Source organism: Schistocerca americana, chromosome 1 (genome assembly GCF_021461395.2).
Source record: "Schistocerca americana isolate TAMUIC-IGC-003095 chromosome 1, iqSchAmer2.1, whole genome shotgun sequence".
Classification (NCBI taxonomy): domain Eukaryota; kingdom Metazoa; phylum Arthropoda; class Insecta; order Orthoptera; family Acrididae; genus Schistocerca; species Schistocerca americana.
Genome location: NC_060119.1, coordinates 109,096,065 through 109,123,713, shown reverse-complemented (window position 1 = coordinate 109,123,713; position 27,649 = coordinate 109,096,065). Strand labels below are relative to the sequence as shown.

Sequence of the window (27,649 nt, the reverse complement as noted above, 5' to 3'; positions counted from 1 at the left end):
AAATATGAAAGTAAGCCTATCAGAAAAGTAACGCGAGACATGTAGCACGGGTCATGTCTTGCAGAATCTCTTACATCTGAGCCCGTCACTTGCACAGCGTCCCTTTGGCGCAGAGGATAGCGCGTTGGACTTCTAATCCAAAGGTCGTGGGTTCGATCCCCACAAGGGACGGGCAATTTTTAAAAACATGTGCCAATCACGAGATGGGTATTGACATATGGGTAACCACAAGCGTCTTCAAAAGGTGAAAATTGTTGTGACCTCAGTTCTATGCTTAAATATGTCAACCTTACACATACAAGCAAAATTCTCGTAGATCTGTTATCCATGACGCTGTTATGTGTAAATGCTGTAAAAACGGAACCATATCTTCACGTGCCTGTTCACGCAAATTTTCTTTCAATACCCAATTTTTACCTACAGATAGAAATATAGCAATAGAACGCACATTTTGTACAGAAACAAATACAATGAAGAGTGAAATAATTTTGTATTACTTCACGAGTCAATGTATGTAATCCCAGTCATGATCTTTAATTCTTCCAGCCCAAGCTGAGAGGGTTTCAGTTTTCTCGGCCACAAGTGAGAAAAGTAGACTGTTTCACAACAAGATATAGTACTATGGTTCCTTAACTGTTCCCATTAAACAATGGCACTCTGTATCTATAGAAACGGCGGCAATATTCGCTTCAGCGCAGGGGGCTTTTGCTGGGGACTGTCAGGAGGGGACTTGCTGGATGCAAGAAGGGAGAAGACCAGACAGAGACGTCTGACGCTCCGCTGACGCTTGCAGAAAACTACATTAAGTATGATTCCCGCCTATAACTGACGGCGAGAGAGATGCATCATCTGTCCACGTCTCATCGAAAGACACTGTCACCAAGCAATGGCTGACGCTTCGAGGACGGCATGAAATTGACAGGGAGGTGATGCAGCTAACGTTCCTGGCAAATGTGCTAACAGGGCACACACGTCCGTTGGAGTGTATACATATGATGGGGACCGGCTGTGACACAGCAGTCAACCAAAGTCAAAAAATGTGACTAATCATACAGTGTTTCCAGTGTGTCGTTTACCACTTTGTGAGTGGATGCTGTTCTAAAGAGCGTAATTCCCATTTATCTGTAAGCAGCGCACGTGAGCGAATCTAATAGCAGGACTGTGTTACTACGATTGTACAGAGCAACTCTGTCAATACGCAGGTGTTTCAATCAGTAGGGCCATGGTAAACAGAGCGATTCGGAGTGATGTATCGTGTCTGTTACATAAATAATGAGTCTTTGACGTAATTGCTTCAGAGAAATATGAAAGTAAGCCTATCAGAAAAGTAACGCGAGACATGTAGCACGGGTCATGTCTTGCAGAATCTCTTACATCTGAGCCCGTCACTTGCACAGCGTCCCTTTGGCGCAGAGGATAGCGCGTTGGACTTCTAATCCAAAGGTCGTGGGTTCGATCCCCACAAGGGACGGGCAATTTTTAAAAACATGTGCCAATCACGAGATGGGTATTGACATATGGGTAACCACAAGCGTCTTCAAAAGGTGAAAATTGTTGTGACCTCAGTTCTATGCTTAAATATGTCAACCTTACACATACAAGCAAAATTCTCGTAGATCTGTTATCCATGACGCTGTTATGTGTAAATGCTGTAAAAACGGAACCATATCTTCACGTGCCTGTTCACGCAAATTTTCTTTCAATACCCAATTTTTACTTACAGATAGAAATATAGCAATAGAACGCACATTTTGTACAGAAACAAATACAATGAAGAGTGAAATAATTTTGTATTACTTCACGAGTCAATGTATGTAATCCCAGTCATGATCTTTAATTCTTCCAGCCCAAGCTGAGAGGGTTTCAGTTTTCTCGGCCACAAGTGAGAAAAGTAGACTGTTTCACAACAAGATATAGTACTATGGTTCCTTAACTGTTCCCATTAAACAATGGCACTCTGTATCTATAGAAACGGCGGCAATATTCGCTTCAGCGCAGGGGGCTTTTGCTGGGGACTGTCAGGAGGGGACTTGCTGGATGCAAGAAGGGAGAAGACCAGACAGAGACGTCTGACGCTCCGCTGACGCTTGCAGAAAACTACATTAAGTATGATTCCCGCCTATAACTGACGGCGAGAGAGATGCATCATCTGTCCACGTCTCATCGAAACACACTGTCACCAAGCAATGGCTGACGCTTCGAGGACGGCATGAAATTGACAGGGAGGTGATGCAGCTAACGTTCCTGGCAAATGTGCTAACAGGGCACACACGTCCGTTGGAGTGTATACATATGATGGGGACCGGCTGTGACACAGCAGTCAACCAAAGTCAAAAAATGTGACTAATCATACAGTGTTTCCAGTGTGTCGTTTACCACTTTGTGAGTGGATGCTGTTCTAAAGAGCGTAATTCCCATTTATCTGTAAGCAGCGCACGTGAGCGAATCTAATAGCAGGACTGTGTTACTACGATTGTACAGAGCAACTCTGTCAATACGCAGGTGTTTCAATCAGTAGGGCCATGGTAAACAGAGCGATTCGGAGTGATGTATCGTGTCTGTTACATAAATAATGAGTCTTTGATGTAATTGCTTCAGAGAAATATGAAAGTAAGCCTATCAGAAAAGTAACGCGAGACATGTAGCACGGGTCATGTCTTGCAGAATCTCTTACATCTGAGCCCGTCACTTGCACAGCGTCCCTTTGGCGCAGAGGATAGCGCGTTGGACTTCTAATCCAAAGGTCGTGGGTTCGATCCCCACAAAGGACGGGCAATTTTTAAAAACATGTGCCAATCACGAGATGGGTATTGACATATGGGTAACCACAAGCGTCTTCAAAAGGTGAAAATTGTTGTGACCTCAGTTCTATGCTTAAATATGTCAACCTTACACATACAAGCAAAATTCTCGTAGATCTGTTATCCATGACGCTGTTATGTGTAAATGCTGTAAAAACGGAACCATATCTTCACGTGCCTGTTCACGCAAATTTTCTTTCAATACCCAATTTTTACCTACAGATAGAAATATAGCAATAGAACGCACATTTTGTACAGAAACAAATACAATGAAGAGTGAAATAATTTTGTATTACTTCACGAGTCAATGTATGTAATCCCAGTCATGATCTTTAATTCTTCCAGCCCAAGCTGAGAGGGTTTCAGTTTTCTCGGCCACAAGTGAGAAAAGTAGACTGTTTCACAACAAGATATAGTACTATGGTTCCTTAACTGTTCCCATTAAACAATGGCACTCTGTATCTATAGAAACGGCGGCAATATTCGCTTCAGCGCAGGGGGCTTTTGCTGGGGACTGTCAGGAGGGGACTTGCTGGATGCATGAAGGGAGAAGACCAGACAGAGACGTCTGACGCTCCGCTGACGCTTGCAGAAAACTACATTAAATATGATTCCCGCCTATAACTGACGGCGAGAGAGATGCATCATCTGTCCACGTCTCATCGAAACACACTGTCACCAAGCAATGGCTGACGCTTCGAGGACGGCATGAAATTGACAGGGAGGTGATGCAGCTAACGTTCCTGGCAAATGTGCTAACAGGGCACACACGTCCGTTGGAGTGTATACATATGATGGGGACCGGCTGTGACACAGCAGTCAACCAAAGTCAAAAAATGTGACTAATCATACAGTGTTTCCAGTGTGTCGTTTACCACTTTGTGAGTGGATGCTGTTCTAAAGAGCGTAATTCCCATTTATCTGTAAGCAGCGCACGTGAGCGAATCTAATAGCAGGACTGTGTTACTACGATTGTACAGAGCAACTCTGTCAATACGCAGGTGTTTCAATCAGTAGGGCCATGGTAAACAGAGCGATTCGGAGTGATGTATCGTGTCTGTTACATAAATAATGAGTCTTTGATGTAATTGCTTCAGAGAAATATGAAAGTAAGCCTATCAGAAAAGTAACGCGAGACATGTAGCACGGGTCATGTCTTGCAGAATCTCTTACATCTGAGCCCGTCACTTGCACAGCGTCCCTTTGGCGCAGAGGATAGCGCGTTGGACTTCTAATCCAAAGGTCGTGGGTTCGATCCCCACAAGGGACGGGCAATTTTTAAAAACATGTGCCAATCACGAGATGGGTATTGACATATGGGTAACCACAAGCGTCTTCAAAAGGTGAAAATTGTTGTGACCTCAGTTCTATGCTTAAATATGTCAACCTTACACATACAAGCAAAATTCTCGTAGATCTGTTATCCATGACGCTGTTATGTGTAAATGCTGTAAAAACGGAACCATATCTTCACGTGCCTGTTCACGCAAATTTTCTTTCAATACCCAATTTTTACCTACAGATAGAAATATAGCAATAGAACGCACATTTTGTACAGAAACAAATACAATGAAGAGTGAAATAATTTTGTATTACTTCACGAGTCAATGTATGTAATCCCAGTCATGATCTTTAATTCTTCCAGCCCAAGCTGAGAGGGTTTCAGTTTTCTCGGCCACAAGTGAGAAAAGTAGACTGTTTCACAACAAGATATAGTACTATGGTTCCTTAACTGTTCCCATTAAACAATGGCACTCTGTATCTATAGAAACGGCGGCAATATTCGCTTCAGCGCAGGGGGCTTTTGCTGGGGACTGTCAGGAGGGGACTTGCTGGATGCAAGAAGGGAGAAGACCAGACAGAGACGTCTGACGCTCCGCTGACGCTTGCAGAAAACTACATTAAGTATGATTCCCGCCTATAACTGACGGCGAGAGAGATGCATCATCTGTCCACGTCTCATCGAAACACACTGTCACCAAGCAATGGCTGACGCTTCGAGGACGGCATGAAATTGACAGGGAGGTGATGCAGCTAACGTTCCTGGCAAATGTGCTAACAGGGCACACACGTCCGTTGGAGTGTATACATATGATGGGGACCGGCTGTGACACAGCAGTCAACCAAAGTCAAAAAATGTGACTAATCATACAGTGTTTCCAGTGTGTCGTTTACCACTTTGTGAGTGGATGCTGTTCTAAAGAGCGTAATTCCCATTTATCTGTAAGCAGCGCACGTGAGCGAATCTAATAGCAGGACTGTGTTACTACGATTGTACAGAGCAACTCTGTCAATACGCAGGTGTTTCAATCAGTAGGGCCATGGTAAACAGAGCGATTCGGAGTGATGTATCGTGTCTGTTACATAAATAATGAGTCTTTGATGTAATTGCTTCAGAGAAATATGAAAGTAAGCCTATCAGAAAAGTAACGCGAGACATGTAGCACGGGTCATGTCTTGCAGAATCTCTTACATCTGAGCCCGTCACTTGCACAGCGTCCCTTTGGCGCAGAGGATAGCGCGTTGGACTTCTAATCCAAAGGTCGTGGGTTCGATCCCCACAAGGGACGGGCAATTTTTAAAAACATGTGCCAATCACGAGATGGGTATTGACATATGGGTAACCACAAGCGTCTTCAAAAGGTGAAAATTGTTGTGACCTCAGTTCTATGCTTAAATATGTCAACCTTACACATACAAGCAAAATTCTCGTAGATCTGTTATCCATGACGCTGTTATGTGTACATGCTGTAAAAACGGAACCATATCTTCACGTGCCTGTTCACGCAAATTTTCTTTCAATACCCAATTTTTACCTACAGATAGAAATATAGCAATAGAACGCACATTTTGTACAGAAACAAATACAATGAAGAGTGAAATAATTTTGTATTACTTCACGAGTCAATGTATGTAATCCCAGTCATGATCTTTAATTCTTCCAGCCCAAGCTGAGAGGGTTTCAGTTTTCTCGGCCACAAGTGAGAAAAGTAGACTGTTTCACAACAAGATATAGTACTATGGTTCCTTAACTGTTCCCATTAAACAATGGCACTCTGTATCTATAGAAACGGCGGCAATATTCGCTTCAGCGCAGGGGGCTTTTGCTGGGGACTGTCAGGAGGGGACTTGCTGGATGCAAGAAGGGAGAAGACCAGACAGAGACGTCTGACGCTCCGCTGACGCTTGCAGAAAACTACATTAAGTATGATTCCCGCCTATAACTGACGGCGAGAGAGATGCATCATCTGTCCACGTCTCATCGAAACACACTGTCACCAAGCAATGGCTGACGCTTCGAGGACGGCATGAAATTGACAGGGAGGTGATGCAGCTAACGTTCCTGGCAAATGTGCTAACAGGGCACACACGTCCGTTGGAGTGTATACATATGATGGGGACCGGCTGTGACACAGCAGTCAACCAAAGTCAAAAAATGTGACTAATCATACAGTGTTTCCAGTGTGTCGTTTACCACTTTGTGAGTGGATGCTGTTCTAAAGAGCGTAATTCCCATTTATCTGTAAGCAGCGCACGTGAGCGAATCTAATAGCAGGACTGTGTTACTACGATTGTACAGAGCAACTCTGTCAATACGCAGGTGTTTCAATCAGTAGGGCCATGGTAAACAGAGCGATTCGGAGTGATGTATCGTGTCTGTTACATAAATAATGAGTCTTTGATGTAATTGCTTCAGAGAAATATGAAAGTAAGCCTATCAGAAAAGTAACGCGAGACATGTAGCACGGGTCATGTCTTGCAGAATCTCTTACATCTGAGCCCGTCACTTGCACAGCGTCCCTTTGGCGCAGAGGATAGCGCGTTGGACTTCTAATCCAAAGGTCGTGGGTTCGATCCCCACAAGGGACGGGCAATTTTTAAAAACATGTGCCAATCACGAGATGGGTATTGACATATGGGTAACCACAAGCGTCTTCAAAAGGTGAAAATTGTTGTGACCTCAGTTCTATGCTTAAATATGTCAACCTTACACATACAAGCAAAATTCTCGTAGATCTGTTATCCATGACGCTGTTATGTGTAAATGCTGTAAAAACGGAACCATATCTTCACGTGCCTGTTCACGCAAATTTTCTTTCAATACCCAATTTTTACCTACAGATAGAAATATAGCAATAGAACGCACATTTTGTACAGAAACAAATACAATGAAGAGTGAAATAATTTTGTATTACTTCACGAGTCAATGTATGTAATCCCAGTCATGATCTTTAATTCTTCCAGCCCAAGCTGAGAGGGTTTCAGTTTTCTCGGCCACAAGTGAGAAAAGTAGACTGTTTCACAACAAGATATAGTACTATGGTTCCTTAACTGTTCCCATTAAACAATGGCACTCTGTATCTATAGAAACGGCGGCAATATTCGCTTCAGCGCAGGGGGCTTTTGCTGGGGACTGTCAGGAGGGGACTTGCTGGATGCAAGAAGGGAGAAGACCAGACAGAGACGTCTGACGCTCCGCTGACGCTTGCAGAAAACTACATTAAGTATGATTCCCGCCTATAACTGACGGCGAGAGAGATGCATCATCTGTCCACGTCTCATCGAAACACACTGTCACCAAGCAATGGCTGACGCTTCGAGGACGGCATGAAATTGACAGGGAGGTGATGCAGCTAACGTTCCTGGCAAATGTGCTAACAGGGCACACACGTCCGTTGGAGTGTATACATATGATGGGGACCGGCTGTGACACAGCAGTCAACCAAAGTCAAAAAATGTGACTAATCATACAGTGTTTCCAGTGTGTCGTTTACCACTTTGTGAGTGGATGCTGTTCTAAAGAGCGTAATTCCCATTTATCTGTAAGCAGCGCACGTGAGCGAATCTAATAGCAGGACTGTGTTACTACGATTGTACAGAGCAACTCTGTCAATACGCAGGTGTTTCAATCAGTAGGGCCATGGTAAACAGAGCGATTCGGAGTGATGTATCGTGTCTGTTACATAAATAATGAGTCTTTGATGTAATTGCTTCAGAGAAATATGAAAGTAAGCCTATCAGAAAAGTAACGCGAGACATGTAGCACGGGTCATGTCTTGCAGAATCTCTTACATCTGAGCCCGTCACTTGCACAGCGTCCCTTTGGCGCAGAGGATAGCGCGTTGGACTTCTAATCCAAAGGTCGTGGGTTCGATCCCCACAAGGGACGGGCAATTTTTAAAAACATGTGCCAATCACGAGATGGGTATTGACATATGGGTAACCACAAGCGTCTTCAAAAGGTGAAAATTGTTGTGACCTCAGTTCTATGCTTAAATATGTCAACCTTACACATACAAGCAAAATTCTCGTAGATCTGTTATCCATGACGCTGTTATGTGTAAATGCTGTAAAAACGGAACCATATCTTCACGTGCCTGTTCACGCAAATTTTCTTTCAATACCCAATTTTTACCTACAGATAGAAATATAGCAATAGAACGCACATTTTGTACAGAAACAAATACAATGAAGAGTGAAATAATTTTGTATTACTTCACGAGTCAATGTATGTAATCCCAGTCATGATCTTTAATTCTTCCAGCCCAAGCTGAGAGGGTTTCAGTTTTCTCGGCCACAAGTGAGAAAAGTAGACTGTTTCACAACAAGATATAGTACTATGGTTCCTTAACTGTTCCCATTAAACAATGGCACTCTGTATCTATAGAAACGGCGGCAATATTCGCTTCAGCGCAGGGGGCTTTTGCTGGGGACTGTCAGGAGGGGACTTGCTGGATGCAAGAAGGGAGAAGACCAGACAGAGACGTCTGACGCTCCGCTGACGCTTGCAGAAAACTACATTAAGTATGATTCCCGCCTATAACTGACGGCGAGAGAGATGCATCATCTGTCCACGTCTCATCGAAACACACTGTCACCAAGCAATGGCTGACGCTTCGAGGACGGCATGAAATTGACAGGGAGGTGATGCAGCTAACGTTCCTGGCAAATGTGCTAACAGGGCACACACGTCCGTTGGAGTGTATACATATGATGGGGACCGGCTGTGACACAGCAGTCAACCAAAGTCAAAAAATGTGACTAATCATACAGTGTTTCCAGTGTGTCGTTTACCACTTTGTGAGTGGATGCTGTTCTAAAGAGCGTAATTCCCATTTATCTGTAAGCAGCGCACGTGAGCGAATCTAATAGCAGGACTGTGTTACTACGATTGTACAGAGCAACTCTGTCAATACGCAGGTGTTTCAATCAGTAGGGCCATGGTAAACAGAGCGATTCGGAGTGATGTATCGTGTCTGTTACATAAATAATGAGTCTTTGATGTAATTGCTTCAGAGAAATATGAAAGTAAGCCTATCAGAAAAGTAACGCGAGACATGTAGCACGGGTCATGTCTTGCAGAATCTCTTACATCTGAGCCCGTCACTTGCACAGCGTCCCTTTGGCGCAGAGGATAGCGCGTTGGACTTCTAATCCAAAGGTCGTGGGTTCGATCCCCACAAGGGACGGGCAATTTTTAAAAACATGTGCCAATCACGAGATGGGTATTGACATATGGGTAACCACAAGCGTCTTCAAAAGGTGAAAATTGTTGTGACCTCAGTTCTATGCTTAAATATGTCAACCTTACACATACAAGCAAAATTCTCGTAGATCTGTTATCCATGACGCTGTTATGTGTAAATGCTGTAAAAACGGAACCATATCTTCACGCGCCTGTTCACGCAAATTTTCTTTCAATACCCAATTTTTACCTACAGATAGAAATATAGCAATAGAACGCACATTTTGTACAGAAACAAATACAATGAAGAGTGAAATAATTTTGTATTACTTCACGAGTCAATGTATGTAATCCCAGTCATGATCTTTAATTCTTCCAGCCCAAGCTGAGAGGGTTTCAGTTTTCTCGGCCACAAGTGAGAAAAGTAGACTGTTTCACAACAAGATATAGTACTATGGTTCCTTAACTGTTCCCATTAAACAATGGCACTCTGTATCTATAGAAACGGCGGCAATATTCGCTTCAGCGCAGGGGGCTTTTGCTGGGGACTGTCAGGAGGGGACTTGCTGGATGCAAGAAGGGAGAAGACCAGACAGAGACGTCTGACGCTCTGCTGACGCTTGCAGAAAACTACATTAAGTATGATTCCCGCCTATAACTGACGGCGAGAGAGATGCATCATCTGTCCACGTCTCATCGAAACACACTGTCACCAAGCAATGGCTGACGCTTCGAGGACGGCATGAAATTGACAGGGAGGTGATGCAGCTAACGTTCCTGGCAAATGTGCTAACAGGGCACACACGTCCGTTGGAGTGTATACATATGATGGGGACCGGCTGTGACACAGCAGTCAACCAAAGTCAAAAAATGTGACTAATCATACAGTGTTTCCAGTGTGTCGTTTACCACTTTGTGAGTGGATGCTGTTCTAAAGAGCGTAATTCCCATTTATCTGTAAGCAGCGCACGTGAGCGAATCTAATAGCAGGACTGTGTTACTACGATTGTACAGAGCAACTCTGTCAATACGCAGGTGTTTCAATCAGTAGGGCCATGGTAAACAGAGCGATTCGGAGTGATGTATCGTGTCTGTTACATAAATAATGAGTCTTTGATGTAATTGCTTCAGAGAAATATGAAAGTAAGCCTATCAGAAAAGTAACGCGAGACATGTAGCACGGGTCATGTCTTGCAGAATCTCTTACATCTGAGCCTGTCACTTGCACAGCGTCCCTTTGGCGCAAAGGATAGCGCGTTGGACTTCTAATCCAAAGGTCGTTGGTTCGATCCCCACAAGGGACGGGCAATTTTTAAAAACATGTGCCAATCACGAGATGGGTATTGACATATGGGTAACCACAAGCGTCTTCAAAAGGTGAAAATTGTTGTGACCTCAGTTCTATGCTTAAATATGTCAACCTTACACATACAAGCAAAATTCTCGTAGATCTGTTATCCATGACGCTGTTATGTGTAAATGCTGTAAAAACGGAACCATATCTTCACGTGCCTGTTCACGCAAATTTTCTTTCAATACCCAATTTTTACCTACAGATAGAAATATAGCAATAGAACGCACATTTTGTACAGAAACAAATACAATGAAGAGTGAAATAATTTTGTATTACTTCACGAGTCAATGTATGTAATCCCAGTCATGATCTTTAATTCTTCCAGCCCAAGCTGAGAGGGTTTCAGTTTTCTCGGCCACAAGTGAGAAAAGTAGACTGTTTCACAACAAGATATAGTACTATGGTTCCTTAACTGTTCCCATTAAACAATGGCACTCTGTATCTATAGAAACGGCGGCAATATTCGCTTCAGCGCAGGGGGCTTTTGCTGGGGACTGTCAGGAGGGGACTTGCTGGATGCAAGAAGGGAGAAGACCAGACAGAGACGTCTGACGCTCCGCTGACGCTTGCAGAAAACTACATTAAGTATGATTCCCGCCTATAACTGACGGCGAGAGAGATGCATCATCTGTCCACGTCTCATCGAAACACACTGTCACCAAGCAATGGCTGACGCTTCGAGGACGGCATGAAATTGACAGGGAGGTGATGCAGCTAACGTTCCTGGCAAATGTGCTAACAGGGCACACACGTCCGTTGGAGTGTATACATATGATGGGGACCGGCTGTGACACAGCAGTCAACCAAAGTCAAAAAATGTGACTAATCATACAGTGTTTCCAGTGTGTCGTTTACCACTTTGTGAGTGGATGCTGTTCTAAAGAGCGTAATTCCCATTTATCTGTAAGCAGCGCACGTGAGCGAATCTAATAGCAGGACTGTGTTACTACGATTGTACAGAGCAACTCTGTCAATACGCAGGTGTTTCAATCAGTAGGGCCATGGTAAACAGAGCGATTCGGAGTGATGTATCGTGTCTGTTACATAAATAATGAGTCTTTGATGTAATTGCTTCAGAGAAATATGAAAGTAAGCCTATCAGAAAAGTAACGCGAGACATGTAGCACGGGTCATGTCTTGCAGAATCTCTTACATCTGAGCCCGTCACTTGCACACCGTCCCTTTGGCGCAGAGGATAGCGCGTTGGACTTCTAATCCAAAGGTCGTGGGTTCGATCCCCACAAGGGACGGGCAATTTTTAAAAACATGTGCCAATCACGAGATGGGTATTGACATATGGGTAACCACAAGCGTCTTCAAAAGGTGAAAATTGTTGTGACCTCAGTTCTATGCTTAAATATGTCAACCTTACACATACAAGCAAAATTCTCGTAGATCTGTTATCCATGACGCTGTTATGTGTAAATGCTGTAAAAACGGAACCATATCTTCACATGCCTGTTCACGCAAATTTTCTTTCAATACCCAATTTTTACCTACAGATAGAAATATAGCAATAGAACGCACATTTTGTACAGAAACAAATACAATGAAGAGTGAAATAATTTTGTATTACTTCACGAGTCAATGTATGTAATCCCAGTCATGATCTTTAATTCTTCCAGCCCAAGCTGAGAGGGTTTCAGTTTTCTCGGCCACAAGTGAGAAAAGTAGACTGTTTCACAACAAGATATAGTACTATGGTTCCTTAACTGTTCCCATTAAACAATGGCACTCTGTATCTATAGAAACGGCGGCAATATTCGCTTCAGCGCAGGGGGCTTTTGCTGGGAACTGTCAGGAGGGGACTTGCTGGATGCAAGAAGGGAGAAGACCAGACAGAGACGTCTGACGCTCCGCTGACGCTTGCAGAAAACTACATTAAGTATGATTCCCGCCTATAACTGACGGCGAGAGAGATGCATCATCTGTCCACGTCTCATCGAAACACACTGTCACCAAGCAATGGCTGACGCTTCGAGGACGGCATGAAATTGACAGGGAGGTGATGCAGCTAACGTTCCTGGCAAATGTGCTAACAGGGCACACACGTCCGTTGGAGTGTATACATATGATGGGGACCGGCTGTGACACAGCAGTCAACCAAAGTCAAAAAATGTGACTAATCATACAGTGTTTCCAGTGTGTCGTTTACCACTTTGTGAGTGGATGCTGTTCTAAAGAGCGTAATTCCCATTTATCTGTAAGCAGCGCACGTGAGCGAATCTAATAGCAGGACTGTGTTACTACGATTGTACAGAGCAACTCTGTCAATACGCAGGTGTTTCAATCAGTAGGGCCATGGTAAACAGAGCGATTCGGAGTGATGTATCGTGTCTGTTACATAAATAATGAGTCTTTGATGTAATTGCTTCAGAGAAATATGAAAGTAAGCCTATCAGAAAAGTAACGCGAGACATGTAGCACGGGTCATGTCTTGCAGAATCTCTTACATCTGAGCCCGTCACTTGCACAGCGTCCCTTCGGCGCAGAGGATAGCGCGTTGGACTTCTAATCCAAAGGTCGTGGGTTCGATCCCCACAAGGGACGGGCAATTTTTAAAAACATGTGCCAATCACGAGATGGGTATTGACATATGGGTAACCACAAGCGTCTTCAAAAGGTGAAAATTGTTGTGACCTCAGTTCTATGCTTAAATATGTCAACCTTACACATACAAGCAAAATTCTCGTAGATCTGTTATCCATGACGCTGTTATGTGTAAATGCTGTAAAAACGGAACCATATCTTCACGTGCCTGTTCACGCAAATTTTCTTTCAATACCCAATTTTTACCTACAGATAGAAATATAGCAATAGAACGCACATTTTGTACAGAAACAAATACAATGAAGAGTGAAATAATTTTGTATTACTTCACGAGTCAATGTATGTAATCCCAGTCATGATCTTTAATTCTTCCAGCCCAAGCTGAGAGGGTTTCAGTTTTCTCGGCCACAAGTGAGAAAAGTAGACTGTTTCACAACAAGATATAGTACTATGGTTCCTTAACTGTTCCCATTAAACAATGGCACTCTGTATCTATAGAAACGGCGGCAATATTCGCTTCAGCGCAGGGGGCTTTTGCTGGGGACTGTCAGGAGGGGACTTGCTGGATGCAAGAAGGGAGAAGACCAGACAGAGACGTCTGACGCTCCGCTGACGCTTGCAGAAAACTACATTAAGTATGATTCCCGCCTATAACTGACGGCGAGAGAGATGCATCATCTGTCCACGTCTCATCGAAACACACTGTCACCAAGCAATGGCTGACGCTTCGAGGACGGCATGAAATTGACAGGGAGGTGATGCAGCTAACGTTCCTGGCAAATGTGCTAACAGGGCACACACGTCCGTTGGAGTGTATACATATGATGGGGACCGGCTGTGACACAGCAGTCAACCAAAGTCAAAAAATGTGACTAATCATACAGTGTTTCCAGTGTGTCGTTTACCACTTTGTGAGTGGATGCTGTTCTAAAGAGCGTAATTCCCATTTATCTGTAAGCAGCGCACGTGAGCGAATCTAATAGCAGGACTGTGTTACTACGATTGTACAGAGCAACTCTGTCAATACGCAGGTGTTTCAATCAGTAGGGCCATGGTAAACAGAGCGATTCGGAGTGATGTATCGTGTCTGTTACATAAATAATGAGTCTTTGATGTAATTGCTTCAGAGAAATATGAAAGTAAGCCTATCAGAAAAGTAACGCGAGACATGTAGCACGGGTCATGTCTTGCAGAATCTCTTACATCTGAGCCCGTCACTTGCACAGCGTCCCTTTGGCGCAGAGGATAGCGCGTTGGACTTCTAATCCAAAGGTCGTGGGTTCGATCCCCACAAGGGACGGGCAATTTTTAAAAACATGTGCCAATCACGAGATGGGTATTGACATATGGGTAACCACAAGCGTCTTCAAAAGGTGAAAATTGTTGTGACCTCAGTTCTATGCTTAAATATGTCAACCTTACACATACAAGCAAAATTCTCGTAGATCTGTTATCCATGACGCTGTTATGTGTAAATGCTGTAAAAACGGAACCATATCTTCACGTGCCTGTTCACGCAAATTTTCTTTCAATACCCAATTTTTACCTACAGATAGAAATATAGCAATAGAACGCACATTTTGTACAGAAACAAATACAATGAAGAGTGAAATAATTTTGTATTACTTCACGAGTCAATGTATGTAATCCCAGTCATGATCTTTAATTCTTCCAGCCCAAGCTGAGAGGGTTTCAGTTTTCTCGGCCACAAGTGAGAAAAGTAGACTGTTTCACAACAAGATATAGTACTATGGTTCCTTAACTGTTCCCATTAAACAATGGCACTCTGTATCTATAGAAACGGCGGCAATATTCGCTTCAGCGCAGGGGGCTTTTGCTGGGGACTGTCAGGAGGGGACTTGCTGGATGCAAGAAGGGAGAAGACCAGACAGAGACGTCTGACGCTCCGCTGACGCTTGCAGAAAACTACATTAAGTATGATTCCCGCCTATAACTGACGGCGAGAGAGATGCATCATCTGTCCACGTCTCATCGAAACACACTGTCACCAAGCAATGGCTGACGCTTCGAGGACGGCATGAAATTGACAGGGAGGTGATGCAGCTAACGTTCCTGGCAAATGTGCTAACAGGGCACACACGTCCGTTGGAGTGTATACATATGATGGGGACCGGCTGTGACACAGCAGTCAACCAAAGTCAAAAAATGTGACTAATCATACAGTGTTTCCAGTGTGTCGTTTACCACTTTGTGAGTGGATGCTGTTCTAAAGAGCGTAATTCCCATTTATCTGTAAGCAGCGCACGTGAGCGAATCTAATAGCAGGACTGTGTTACTACGATTGTACAGAGCAACTCTGTCAATACGCAGGTGTTTCAATCAGTAGGGCCATGGTAAACAGAGCGATTCGGAGTGATGTATCGTGTCTGTTACATAAATAATGAGTCTTTGATGTAACTGCTTCAGAGAAATATGAAAGTAAGCCTATCAGAAAAGTAACGCGAGACATGTAGCACGGGTCATGTCTTGCAGAATCTCTTACATCTGAGCCCGTCACTTGCACAGCGTCCCTTCGGCGCAGAGGATAGCGCGTTGGACTTCTAATCCAAAGGTCGTGGGTTCGATCCCCACAAGGGACGGGCAATTTTTAAAAACATGTGCCAATCACGAGATGGGTATTGACATATGGGTAACCACAAGCGTCTTCAAAAGGTGAAAATTGTTGTGACCTCAGTTCTATGCTTAAATATGTCAACCTTACACATACAAGCAAAATTCTCGTAGATCTGTTATCCATGACGCTGTTATGTGTAAATGCTGTAAAAACGGAACCATATCTTCACGTGCCTGTTCACGCAAATTTTCTTTCAATACCCAATTTTTACCTACAGATAGAAATATAGCAATAGAACGCACATTTTGTACAGAAACAAATACAATGAAGAGTGAAATAATTTTGTATTACTTCACGAGTCAATGTATGTAATCCCAGTCATGATCTTTAATTCTTCCAGCCCAAGCTGAGAGGGTTTCAGTTTTCTCGGCCACAAGTGAGAAAAGTAGACTGTTTCACAACAAGATATAGTACTATGGTTCCTTAACTGTTCCCATTAAACAATGGCACTCTGTATCTATAGAAACGGCGGCAATATTCGCTTCAGCGCAGGGGGCTTTTGCTGGGGACTGTCAGGAGGGGACTTGCTGGATGCAAGAAGGGAGAAGACCAGACAGAGACGTCTGACGCTCCGCTGACGCTTGCAGAAAACTACATTAAGTATGATTCCCGCCTATAACTGACGGCGAGAGAGATGCATCATCTGTCCACGTCTCATCGAAACACACTGTCACCAAGCAATGGCTGACGCTTCGAGGACGGCATGAAATTGACAGGGAGGTGATGCAGCTAACGTTCCTGTGCAAATGTGCTAACAGGGCACACACGTCCGTTGGAGTGTATACATATGATGGGGACCGGCTGTGACACAGCAGTCAACCAAAGTCAAAAAATGTGACTAATCATACAGTGTTTCCAGTGTGTCGTTTACCACTTTGTGAGTGGATGCTGTTCTAAAGAGCGTAATTCCCATTTATCTGTAAGCAGCGCACGTGAGCGAATCTAATAGCAGGACTGTGTTACTACGATTGTACAGAGCAACTCTGTCAATACGCAGGTGTTTCAATCAGTAGGGCCATGGTAAACAGAGCGATTCGGAGTGATGTATCGTGTCTGTTACATAAATAATGAGTCTTTGATGTAATTGCTTCAGAGAAATATGAAAGTAAGCCTATCAGAAAAGTAACGCGAGACATGTAGCACGGGTCATGTCTTGCAGAATCTCTTACATCTGAGCCCGTCACTTGCACAGCGTCCCTTTGGCGCAGAGGATAGCGCGTTGGACTTCTAATCCAAAGGTCGTGGGTTCGATCCCCACAAGGGACGGGCAATTTTTAAAAACATGTGCCAATCACGAGATGGGTATTGACATATGGGTAACCACAAGCGTCTTCAAAAGGTGAAAATTGTTGTGACCTCAGTTCTATGCTTAAATATGTCAACCTTACACATACAAGCAAAATTCTCGTAGATCTGTTATCCATGACGCTGTTATGTGTAAATGCTGTAAAAACGGAACCATATCTTCACGTGCCTGTTCACGCAAATTTTCTTTCAATACCCAATTTTTACCTACAGATAGAAATATAGCAATAGAACGCACATTTTGTACAGAAACAAATACAATGAAGAGTGAAATAATTTTGTATTACTTCACGAGTCAATGTATGTAATCCCAGTCATGATCTTTAATTCTTCCAGCCCAAGCTGAGAGGGTTTCAGTTTTCTCGGCCACAAGTGAGAAAAGTAGACTGTTTCACAACAAGATATAGTACTATGGTTCCTTAACTGTTCCCATTAAACAATGGCACTCTGTATCTATAGAAACGGCGGCAATATTCGCTTCAGCGCAGGGGGCTTTTGCTGGGGACTGTCAGGAGGGGACTTGCTGGATGCAAGAAGGGAGAAGACCAGACAGAGACGTCTGACGCTCCGCTGACGCTTGCAGAAAACTACATTAAGTATGATTCCCGCCTATAACTGACGGCGAGAGAGATGCATCATCTGTCCACGTCTCATCGAAACACACTGTCACCAAGCAATGGCTGACGCTTCGAGGACGGCATGAAATTGACAGGGAGGTGATGCAGCTAACGTTCCTGGCAAATGTGCTAACAGGGCACACACGTCCGTTGGAGTGTATACATATGATGGGGACCGGCTGTGACACAGCAGTCAACCAAAGTCAAAAAATGTGACTAATCATACAGTGTTTCCAGTGTGTCGTTTACCACTTTGTGAGTGGATGCTGTTCTAAAGAGCGTAATTCCCATTTATCTGTAAGCAGCGCACGTGAGCGAATCTAATAGCAGGACTGTGTTACTACGATTGTACAGAGCAACTCTGTCAATACGCAGGTGTTTCAATCAGTAGGGCCATGGTAAACAGAGCGATTCGGAGTGATGTATCGTGTCTGTTACATAAATAATGAGTCTTTGATGTAATTGCTTCAGAGAAATATGAAAGTAAGCCTATCAGAAAAGTAACGCGAGACATGTAGCACGGGTCATGTCTTGCAGAATCTCTTACATCTGAGCCCGTCACTTGCACAGCGTCCCTTTGGCGCAGAGGATAGCGCGTTGGACTTCTAATCCAAAGGTCGTGGGTTCGATCCCCACAAGGGACGGGCAATTTTTAAAAACATGTGCCAATCACGAGATGGGTATTGACATATGGGTAACCACAAGCGTCTTCAAAAGGTGAAAATTGTTGTGACCTCAGTTCTATGCTTAAATATGTCAACCTTACACATACAAGCAAAATTCTCGTAGATCTGTTATCCATGACGCTGTTATGTGTAAATGCTGTAAAAACGGAACCATATCTTCACGTGCCTGTTCACGCAAATTTTCTTTCAATACACAATTTTTACCTACAGATAGAAATATAGCAATAGAACGCACATTTTGTACAGAAACAAATACAATGAAGAGTGAAATAATTTTGTATTACTTCACGAGTCAATGTATGTAATCCCAGTCATGATCTTTAATTCTTCCAGCCCAAGCTGAGAGGGTTTCAGTTTTCTCGGCCACAAGTGAGAAAAGTAGACTGTTTCACAACAAGATATAGTACTATGGTTCCTTAACTGTTCCCATTAAACAATGGCACTCTGTATCTATAGAAACGGCGGCAATATTCGCTTCAGCGCAGGGGGCTTTTGCTGGGGACTGTCAGGAGGGGACTTGCTGGATGCAAGAAGGGAGAAGACCAGACAGAGACGTCTGACGCTCCGCTGACGCTTGCAGAAAACTACATTAAGTATGATTCCCGCCTATAACTGACGGCGAGAGAGATGCATCATCTGTCCACGTCTCATCGAAACACACTGTCACCAAGCAATGGCTGACGCTTCGAGGACGGCATGAAATTGACAGGGAGGTGATGCAGCTAACGTTCCTGGCAAATGTGCTAACAGGGCACACACGTCCGTTGGAGTGTATACATATGATGGGGACCGGCTGTGACACAGCAGTCAACCAAAGTCAAAAAATGTGACTAATCATACAGTGTTTCCAGTGTGTCGTTTACCACTTTGTGAGTGGATGCTGTTCTAAAGAGCGTAATTCCCATTTATCTGTAAGCAGCGCACGTGAGCGAATCTAATAGCAGGACTGTGTTACTACGATTGTACAGAGCAACTCTGTCAATACGCAGGTGTTTCAATCAGTAGGGCCATGGTAAACAGAGCGATTCGGAGTGATGTATCGTGTCTGTTACATAAATAATGAGTCTTTGATGTAATTGCTTCAGAGAAATATGAAAGTAAGCCTATCAGAAAAGTAACGCGAGACATGTAGCACGGGTCATGTCTTGCAGAATCTCTTACATCTGAGCCCGTCACTTGCACAGCGTCCCTTTGGCGCAGAGGATAGCGCGTTGGACTTCTAATCCAAAGGTCGTGGGTTCGATCCCCACAAGGGACGGGCAATTTTTAAAAGCATGTGCCAATCACGAGATGGGTATTGACATATTGGTAACCACAAGCGTCTTCAAAAGGTGAAAATTGTTGTGACTTCAGTTCTATGCTTAAATATGTCAACCTTACACATACAAGCAAAATTCTCGTAGATCTGTTATCCATGACGCTGTTATGTGTAAATGCTGTAAAAACGGAACCATATCTTCACGTGCCTGTTCACGCAAATTTTCTTTCAATACCCAATTTTTACCTACAGATAGAAATATAGCAATAGAACGCACATTTTGTACAGAAACAAATACAATGAAGAGTGAAATAATTTTGTATTACTTCACGAGTCAATGTATGTAATCCCAGTCATGATCTTTAATTCTTCCAGCCCAAGCTGAGAGGGTTTCAGTTTTCTCGGCCACAAGTGAGAAAAGTAGACTGTTTCACAACAAGATATAGTACTATGGTTCCTTAACTGTTCCCATTAAACAATGGCACTCTGTATCTATAGAAACGGCGGCAATATTCGCTTCAGCGCAGGGGGCTTTTGCTGGGGACTGTCAGGAGGGGACTTGCTGGATGCAAGAAGGGAGAAGACCAGACAGAGACGTCTGACGCTCCGCTGACGCTTGCAGAAAACTACATTAAGTATGATTCCCGCCTATAACTGACGGCGAGAGAGATGCATCATCTGTCCACGTCTCATCGAAACACACTGTCACCAAGCAATGGCTGACGCTTCGAGGACGGCATGAAATTGACAGGGAGGTGATGCAGCTAACGTTCCTGGCAAATGTGCTAACAGGGCACACACGTCCGTTGGAGTGTATACATATGATGGGGACCGGCTGTGACACAGCAGTCAACCAAAGTCAAAAAATGTGACTAATCATACAGTGTTTCCAGTGTGTCGTTTACCACTTTGTGAGTGGATGCTGTTCTAAAGAGCGTAATTCCCATTTATCTGTAAGCAGCGCACGTGAGCGAATCTAATAGCAGGACTGTGTTACTACGATTGTACAGAGCAACTCTGTCAATACGCAGGTGTTTCAATCAGTAGGGCCATGGTAAACAGAGCGATTCGGAGTGATGTATCGTGTCTGTTACATAAATAATGAGTCTTTGATGTAATTGCTTCAGAGAAATATGAAAGTAAGCCTATCAGAAAAGTAACGCGAGACATGTAGCACGGGTCATGTCTTGCAGAATCTCTTACATCTGAGCCCGTCACTTGCACAGCGTCCCTTTGGCGCAGAGGATAGCGCGTTGGACTTCTAATCCAAAGGTCGTGGGTTCGATCCCCACAAGGGACGGGCAATTTTTAAAAACATGTGCCAATCACGAGATGGGTATTGACATATGGGTAACCACAAGCGTCTTCAAAAGGTGAAAATTGTTGTGACCTCAGTTCTATGCTTAAATATGTCAACCTTACACATACAAGCAAAATTCTCGTAGATCTGTTATCCATGACGCTGTTATGTGTAAATGCTGTAAAAACGGAACCATATCTTCACGTGCCTGTTCACGCAAATTTTCTTTCAATACCCAATTTTTACCTACAGATAGAAATATAGCAATAGAACGCACATTTTGTACAGAAACAAATACAATGAAGAGTGAAATAATTTTGTATTACTTCACGAGTCAATGTATGTAATCCCAGTCATGATCTTTAATTCTTCCAGCCCAAGCTGAGAGGGTTTCAGTTTTCTCGGCCACAAGTGAGAAAAGTAGACTGTTTCACAACAAGATATAGTACTATGGTTCCTTAACTGTTCCCATTAAACAATGGCACTCTGTATCTATAGAAACGGCGGCAATATTCGCTTCAGCGCAGGGGGCTTTTGCTGGGGACTGTCAGGAGGGGACTTGCTGGATGCATGAAGGGAGAAGACCAGACAGAGACGTCTGACGCTCCGCTGACGCTTGCAGAAAACTACATTAAGTATGATTCCCGCCTATAACTGACGGCGAGAGAGATGCATCATCTGTCCACGTCTCATCGAAACACACTGTCACCAAGCAATGGCTGACGCTTCGAGGACGGCATGAAATTGACAGGGAGGTGATGCAGCTAACGTTCCTGGCAAATGTGCTAACAGGGCACACACGTCCGTTGGAGTGTATACATATGATGGGGACCGGCTGTGACACAGCAGTCAACCAAAGTCAAAAAATGTGACTAATCATACAGTGTTTCCAGTGTGTCGTTTACCACTTTGTGAGTGGATGCTGTTCTAAAGAGCGTAATTCCCATTTATCTGTAAGCAGCGCACGTGAGCGAATCTAATAGCAGGACTGTGTTACTACGATTGTACAGAGCAACTCTGTCAATACGCAGGTGTTTCAATCAGTAGGGCCATGGTAAACAGAGCGATTCGGAGTGATGTATCGTGTCTGTTACATAAATAATGAGTCTTTGATGTAATTGCTTCAGAGAAATATGAAAGTAAGCCTATCAGAAAAGTAACGCGAGACATGTAGCACGGGTCATGTCTTGCAGAATCTCTTACATCTGAGCCCGTCACTTGCACAGCGTCCCTTTGGCGCAGAGGATAGCGCGTTGGACTTCTAATCCAAAGGTCGTGGGTTCGATCCCCACAAGGGACGGGCAATTTTTAAAAACATGTGCCAATCACGAGATGGGTATTGACATATGGGTAACCACAAGCGTCTTCAAAAGGTGAAAATTGTTGTGACCTCAGTTCTATGCTTAAATATGTCAACCTTACACATACAAGCAAAATTCTCGTAGATCTGTTATCCATGACGCTGTTATGTGTAAATGCTGTAAAAACGGAACAATATCTTCACGTGCCTGTTCACGCAAATTTTCTTTCAATACCCAATTTTTACCTACAGATAGAAATATAGCAATAGAACGCACATTTTGTACAGAAACAAATACAATGAAGAGTGAAATAATTTTGTATTACTTCACGAGTCAATGTATGTAATCCCAGTCATGATCTTTAATTCTTCCAGCCCAAGCTGAGAGGGTTTCAGTTTTCTCGGCCACAAGTGAGAAAAGTAGACTGTTTCACAACAAGATATAGTACTATGGTTCCTTAACTGTTCCCATTAAACAATGGCACTCTGTATCTATAGAAACGGCGGCAATATTCGCTTCTGCGCAGGGGGCTTTTGCTGGGGACTGTCAGGAGGGGACTTGCTGGATGCATGAAGGGAGAAGACCAGACAGAGACGTCTGACGCTCCGCTGACGCTTGCAGAAAACTACATTAAGTATGATTCCCGCCTATAACTGACGGCGAGAGAGATGCATCATCTGTCCACGTCTCATCGAAACACACTGTCACCAAGCAATGGCTGACGCTTCGAGGACGGCATGAAATTGACAGGGAGGTGATGCAGCTAACGTTCCTGGCAAATGTGCTAACAGGGCACACACGTCCGTTGGAGTGTATACATATGATGGGGACCGGCTGTGACACAGCAGTCAACCAAAGTCAAAAAATGTGACTAATCATACAGTGTTTCCAGTGTGTCGTTTACCACTTTGTGAGTGGATGCTGTTCTAAAGAGCGTAATTCCCATTTATCTGTAAGCAGCGCACGTGAGCGAATCTAATAGCAGGACTGTGTTACTACGATTGTACAGAGCAACTCTGTCAATACGCAGGTGTTTCAATCAGTAGGGCCATGGTAAACAGAGCGATTCGGAGTGATGTATCGTGTCTGTTACATAAATAATGAGTCTTTGATGTAATTGCTTCAGAGAAATATGAAAGTAAGCCTATCAGAAAAGTAACGCGAGACATGTAGCATGGGTCATGTCTTGCAGAATCTCTTACATCTGAGCCCGTCACTTGCACAGCGTCCCTTTGGCGCAGAGGATAGCGCGTTGGACTTCTAATCCAAACGTCGTGGGTTCGATCCCCACAAGGGACGGGCAATTTTTAAAAACATGTGCCAATCACGAGATGGGTATTGACATATGGGTAACCACAAGCGTCTTCAAAAGGTGAAAATTGTTGTGACCTCAGTTCTATGCTTAAATATGTCAACCTTACACATACAAGCAAAATTCTCGTAGATCTGTTATCCATGACGCTGTTATGTGTAAATGCTGTAAAAACGGAACCATATCTTCACGTGCCTGTTCACGCAAATTTTCTTTCAATACCCAATTTTTACCTACAGATAGAAATATAGCAATAGAACGCACATTTTGTACAGAAACAAATACAATGAAGAGTGAAATAATTTTGTATTACTTCACGAGTCAATGTATGTAATCCCAGTCATGATCTTTAATTCTTCCAGCCCAAGCTGAGAGGGTTTCAGTTTTCTCGGCCACAAGTGAGAAAAGTAGACTGTTTCACAACAAGATATAGTACTATGGTTCCTTAACTGTTCCCATTAAACAATGGCACTCTGTATCTATAGAAACGGCGGCAATATTCGCTTCAGCGCAGGGGGCTTTTGCTGGGGACTGTCAGGAGGGGACTTGCTGGATGCATGAAGGGAGAAGACCAGACAGAGACGTCTGACGCTCCGCTGACGCTTGCAGAAAACTACATTAAGTATGATTCCCGCCTATAACTGACGGCGAGAGAGATGCATCATCTGTCCACGTCTCATCGAAACACACTGTCACCAAGCAATGGCTGACGCTTCGAGGACGGCATGAAATTGACAGGGAGGTGATGCAGCTAACGTTCCTGGCAAATGTGCTAACAGGGCACACACGTCCGTTGGAGTGTATACATATGATGGGGACCGGCTGTGACACAGCAGTCAACCAAAGTCAAAAAATGTGACTAATCATACAGTGTTTCCAGTGTGTCGTTTACCACTTTGTGAGTGGATGCTGTTCTAAAGAGCGTAATTCCCATTTATCTGTAAGCAGCGCACGTGAGCGAATCTAATAGCAGGACTGTGTTACTACGATTGTACAGAGCAACTCTGTCAATACGCAGGTGTTTCAATCAGTAGGGCCATGGTAAACAGAGCGATTCGGAGTGATGTATCGTGTCTGTTACATAAATAATGAGTCTTTGATGTAATTGCTTCAGAGAAATATGAAAGTAAGCCTATCAGAAAAGTAACGCGAGACATGTAGCACGGGTCATGTCTTGCAGAATCTCTTACATCTGAGCCCGTCACTTGCACAGCGTCCCTTTGGCGCAGAGGATAGCGCGTTGGACTTCTAATCCAAAGGTCGTGGGTTCGATCCCCACAAGGGACGGGCAATTTTTAAAAACATGTGCCAATCACGAGATGGGTATTGACATATGGGTAACCACAAGCGTCTTCAAAAGGTGAAAATTGTTGTGACCTCAGTTCTATGCTTAAATATGTCAACCTTACACATACAAGCAAAATTCTCGTAGATCTGTTATCCATGACGCTGTTATGTGTAAATGCTGTAAAAACGGAACCATATCTTCACGTGCCTGTTCACGCAAATTTTCTTTCAATACCCAATTTTTACCTACAGATAGAAATATAGCAATAGAACGCACATTTTGTACAGAAACAAATACAATGAAGAGTGAAATAATTTTGTATTACTTCACGAGTCAATGTATGTAATCCCAGTCATGATCTTTAATTCTTCCAGCCCAAGCTGAGAGGGTTTCAGTTTTCTCGGCCACAAGTGAGAAAAGTAGACTGTTTCACAACAAGATATAGTACTATGGTTCCTTAACTGTTCCCATTAAACAATGGCACTCTGTATCTATAGAAACGGCGGCAATATTCGCTTCTGCGCAGGGGGCTTTTGCTGGGGACTGTCAGGAGGGGACTTGCTGGATGCATGAAGGGAGAAGACCAGACAGAGACGTCTGACGCTCCGCTGACGCTTGCAGAAAACTACATTAAGTATGATTCCCGCCTATAACTGACGGCGAGAGAGATGCATCATCTGTCCACGTCTCATCGAAACACACTGTCACCAAGCAATGGCTGACGCTTCGAGGACGGCATGAAATTGACAGGGAGGTGATGCAGCTAACGTTCCTGGCAAATGTGCTAACAGGGCACACACGTCCGTTGGAGTGTATACATATGATGGGGACCGGCTGTGACACAGCAGTCAACCAAAGTCAAAAAATGTGACTAATCATACAGTGTTTCCAGTGTGTCGTTTACCACTTTGTGAGTGGATGCTGTTCTAAAGAGCGTAATTCCCATTTATCTGTAAGCAGCGCACGTGAGCGAATCTAATAGCAGGACTGTGTTACTACGATTGTACAGAGCAACTCTGTCAATACGCAGGTGTTTCAATCAGTAGGGCCATGGTAAACAGAGCGATTCGGAGTGATGTATCGTGTCTGTTACATAAATAATGAGTCTTTGATGTAATTGCTTCAGAGAAATATGAAAGTAAGCCTATCAGAAAAGTAACGCGAGACATGTAGCACGGGTCATGTCTTGCAGAATCTCTTACATCTGAGCCCGTCACTTGCACAGCGTCCCTTTGGCGCAGAGGATAGCGCGTTGGACTTCTAATCCAAAGGTCGTGGGTTCGATCCCCACAAGGGACGGGCAATTTTTAAAAACATGTGCCAATCACGAGATGGGTATTGACATATGGGTAACCACAAGCGTCTTCAAAAGGTGAAAATTGTTGTGACCTCAGTTCTATGCTTAAATATGTCAACCTTACACATACAAGCAAAATTCTCGTAGATCTGTTATCCATGACGCTGTTATGTGTAAATGCTGTAAAAACGGAACCATATCTTCACGTGCCTGTTCACGCAAATTTTCTTTCAATACCCAATTTTTACCTACAGATAGAAATATAGCAATAGAACGCACATTTTGTACAGAAACAAATACAATGAAGAGTGACATAATTTTGTATTACTTCACGAGTCAATGTATGTAATCCCAGTCATGATCTTTAATTCTTCCAGCCCAAGCTGAGAGGGTTTCAGTTTTCTCGGCCACAAGTGAGAAAAGTAGACTGTTTCACAACAAGATATAGTACTATGGTTCCTTAACTGTTCCCATTAAACAATGGCACTCTGTATCTATAGAAACGGCGGCAATATTCGCTTCAGCGCAGGGGGCTTTTGCTGGGGACTGTCAGGAGGGGACTTGCTGGATGCATGAAGGGAGAAGACCAGACAGAGACGTCTGACGCTCCGCTGACGCTTGCAGAAAACTACATTAAGTATGATTCCCGCCTATAACTGACGGCGAGAGAGATGCATCATCTGTCCACGTCTCATCGAAACACACTGTCACCAAGCAATGGCTGACGCTTCGAGGACGGCATGAAATTGACAGGGAGGTGATGCAGCTAACGTTCCTGGCAAATGTGCTAACAGGGCACACACGTCCGTTGGAGTGTATACATATGATGGGGACCGGCTGTGACACAGCAGTCAACCAAAGTCAAAAAATGTGACTAATCATACAGTGTTTCCAGTGTGTCGTTTACCACTTTGTGAGTGGATGCTGTTCTAAAGAGCGTAATTCCCATTTATCTGTAAGCAGCGCACGTGAGCGAATCTAATAGCAGGACTGTGTTACTACGATTGTACAGAGCAACTCTGTCAATACGCAGGTGTTTCAATCAGTAGGGCCATGGTAAACAGAGCGATTCGGAGTGATGTATCGTGTCTGTTACATAAATAATGAGTCTTTGATGTAATTGCTTCAGAGAAATATGAAAGTAAGCCTATCAGAAAAGTAACGCGAGACATGTAGCACGGGTCATGTCTTGCAGAATCTCTTACATCTGAGCCCGTCACTTGCACAGCGTCCCTTTGGCGCAGAGGATAGCGCGTTGGACTTCTAATCCAAAGGTCGTGGGTTCGATCCCCACAAGGGACGGGCAATTTTTAAAAACATGTGCCAATCACGAGATGGGTATTGACATATGGGTAACCACAAGCGTCTTCAAAAGGTGAAAATTGTTGTGACCTCAGTTCTATGCTTAAATATGTCAACCTTACACATACAAGCAAAATTCTCGTAGATCTGTTATCCATGACGCTGTTATGTGTAAAT

At 43.7% G+C, this 27,649-nt stretch overlaps 22 non-coding genes across 22 annotated transcripts; all 22 read left to right on the top strand.

The window, feature by feature from the left end:
- Positions 1-98: 98 nt before the first annotated feature.
- Trnar-ucu lies at positions 99-171 on the top strand. The gene has a single exon. It is a non-coding gene; the product is annotated as a tRNA-Arg (tRNA).
- Positions 172-1,398: 1,227 nt separating this feature from the next.
- On the top strand, positions 1,399-1,471 carry Trnar-ucu. Its single transcript has one exon. It is a non-coding gene; the product is annotated as a tRNA-Arg (tRNA).
- A 1,227-nt stretch (positions 1,472-2,698) lies between these two features.
- On the top strand, positions 2,699-2,771 carry Trnar-ucu. Its single transcript has one exon. It is a non-coding gene; the product is annotated as a tRNA-Arg (tRNA).
- Positions 2,772-3,998: 1,227 nt separating this feature from the next.
- On the top strand, positions 3,999-4,071 carry Trnar-ucu. Its single transcript has one exon. It is a non-coding gene; the product is annotated as a tRNA-Arg (tRNA).
- A 1,227-nt stretch (positions 4,072-5,298) lies between these two features.
- Trnar-ucu lies at positions 5,299-5,371 on the top strand. The gene has a single exon. It is a non-coding gene; the product is annotated as a tRNA-Arg (tRNA).
- Positions 5,372-6,598: 1,227 nt separating this feature from the next.
- On the top strand, positions 6,599-6,671 carry Trnar-ucu. Its single transcript has one exon. It is a non-coding gene; the product is annotated as a tRNA-Arg (tRNA).
- Positions 6,672-7,898: 1,227 nt separating this feature from the next.
- Positions 7,899-7,971, top strand: Trnar-ucu. Its single transcript has one exon. It is a non-coding gene; the product is annotated as a tRNA-Arg (tRNA).
- Positions 7,972-9,198: 1,227 nt separating this feature from the next.
- Positions 9,199-9,271, top strand: Trnar-ucu. Its single transcript has one exon. It is a non-coding gene; the product is annotated as a tRNA-Arg (tRNA).
- Positions 9,272-10,498: 1,227 nt separating this feature from the next.
- Trnar-ucu lies at positions 10,499-10,571 on the top strand. Its single transcript has one exon. It is a non-coding gene; the product is annotated as a tRNA-Arg (tRNA).
- Positions 10,572-11,798: 1,227 nt separating this feature from the next.
- Trnar-ucu lies at positions 11,799-11,871 on the top strand. Its single transcript has one exon. It is a non-coding gene; the product is annotated as a tRNA-Arg (tRNA).
- Positions 11,872-13,098: 1,227 nt separating this feature from the next.
- Positions 13,099-13,171, top strand: Trnar-ucu. The gene has a single exon. It is a non-coding gene; the product is annotated as a tRNA-Arg (tRNA).
- A 1,227-nt stretch (positions 13,172-14,398) lies between these two features.
- On the top strand, positions 14,399-14,471 carry Trnar-ucu. Its single transcript has one exon. It is a non-coding gene; the product is annotated as a tRNA-Arg (tRNA).
- Positions 14,472-15,698: 1,227 nt separating this feature from the next.
- Trnar-ucu lies at positions 15,699-15,771 on the top strand. Its single transcript has one exon. It is a non-coding gene; the product is annotated as a tRNA-Arg (tRNA).
- A 1,228-nt stretch (positions 15,772-16,999) lies between these two features.
- On the top strand, positions 17,000-17,072 carry Trnar-ucu. Its single transcript has one exon. It is a non-coding gene; the product is annotated as a tRNA-Arg (tRNA).
- A 1,227-nt stretch (positions 17,073-18,299) lies between these two features.
- On the top strand, positions 18,300-18,372 carry Trnar-ucu. The gene has a single exon. It is a non-coding gene; the product is annotated as a tRNA-Arg (tRNA).
- Positions 18,373-19,599: 1,227 nt separating this feature from the next.
- Positions 19,600-19,672, top strand: Trnar-ucu. Its single transcript has one exon. It is a non-coding gene; the product is annotated as a tRNA-Arg (tRNA).
- A 1,227-nt stretch (positions 19,673-20,899) lies between these two features.
- On the top strand, positions 20,900-20,972 carry Trnar-ucu. Its single transcript has one exon. It is a non-coding gene; the product is annotated as a tRNA-Arg (tRNA).
- Positions 20,973-22,199: 1,227 nt separating this feature from the next.
- Positions 22,200-22,272, top strand: Trnar-ucu. The gene has a single exon. It is a non-coding gene; the product is annotated as a tRNA-Arg (tRNA).
- Positions 22,273-23,499: 1,227 nt separating this feature from the next.
- On the top strand, positions 23,500-23,572 carry Trnar-ucu. Its single transcript has one exon. It is a non-coding gene; the product is annotated as a tRNA-Arg (tRNA).
- Positions 23,573-24,799: 1,227 nt separating this feature from the next.
- Positions 24,800-24,872, top strand: Trnar-ucu. Its single transcript has one exon. It is a non-coding gene; the product is annotated as a tRNA-Arg (tRNA).
- Positions 24,873-26,099: 1,227 nt separating this feature from the next.
- Trnar-ucu lies at positions 26,100-26,172 on the top strand. The gene has a single exon. It is a non-coding gene; the product is annotated as a tRNA-Arg (tRNA).
- A 1,227-nt stretch (positions 26,173-27,399) lies between these two features.
- Positions 27,400-27,472, top strand: Trnar-ucu. The gene has a single exon. It is a non-coding gene; the product is annotated as a tRNA-Arg (tRNA).
- The last annotated feature ends 177 nt before the right edge of the window (positions 27,473-27,649 follow it).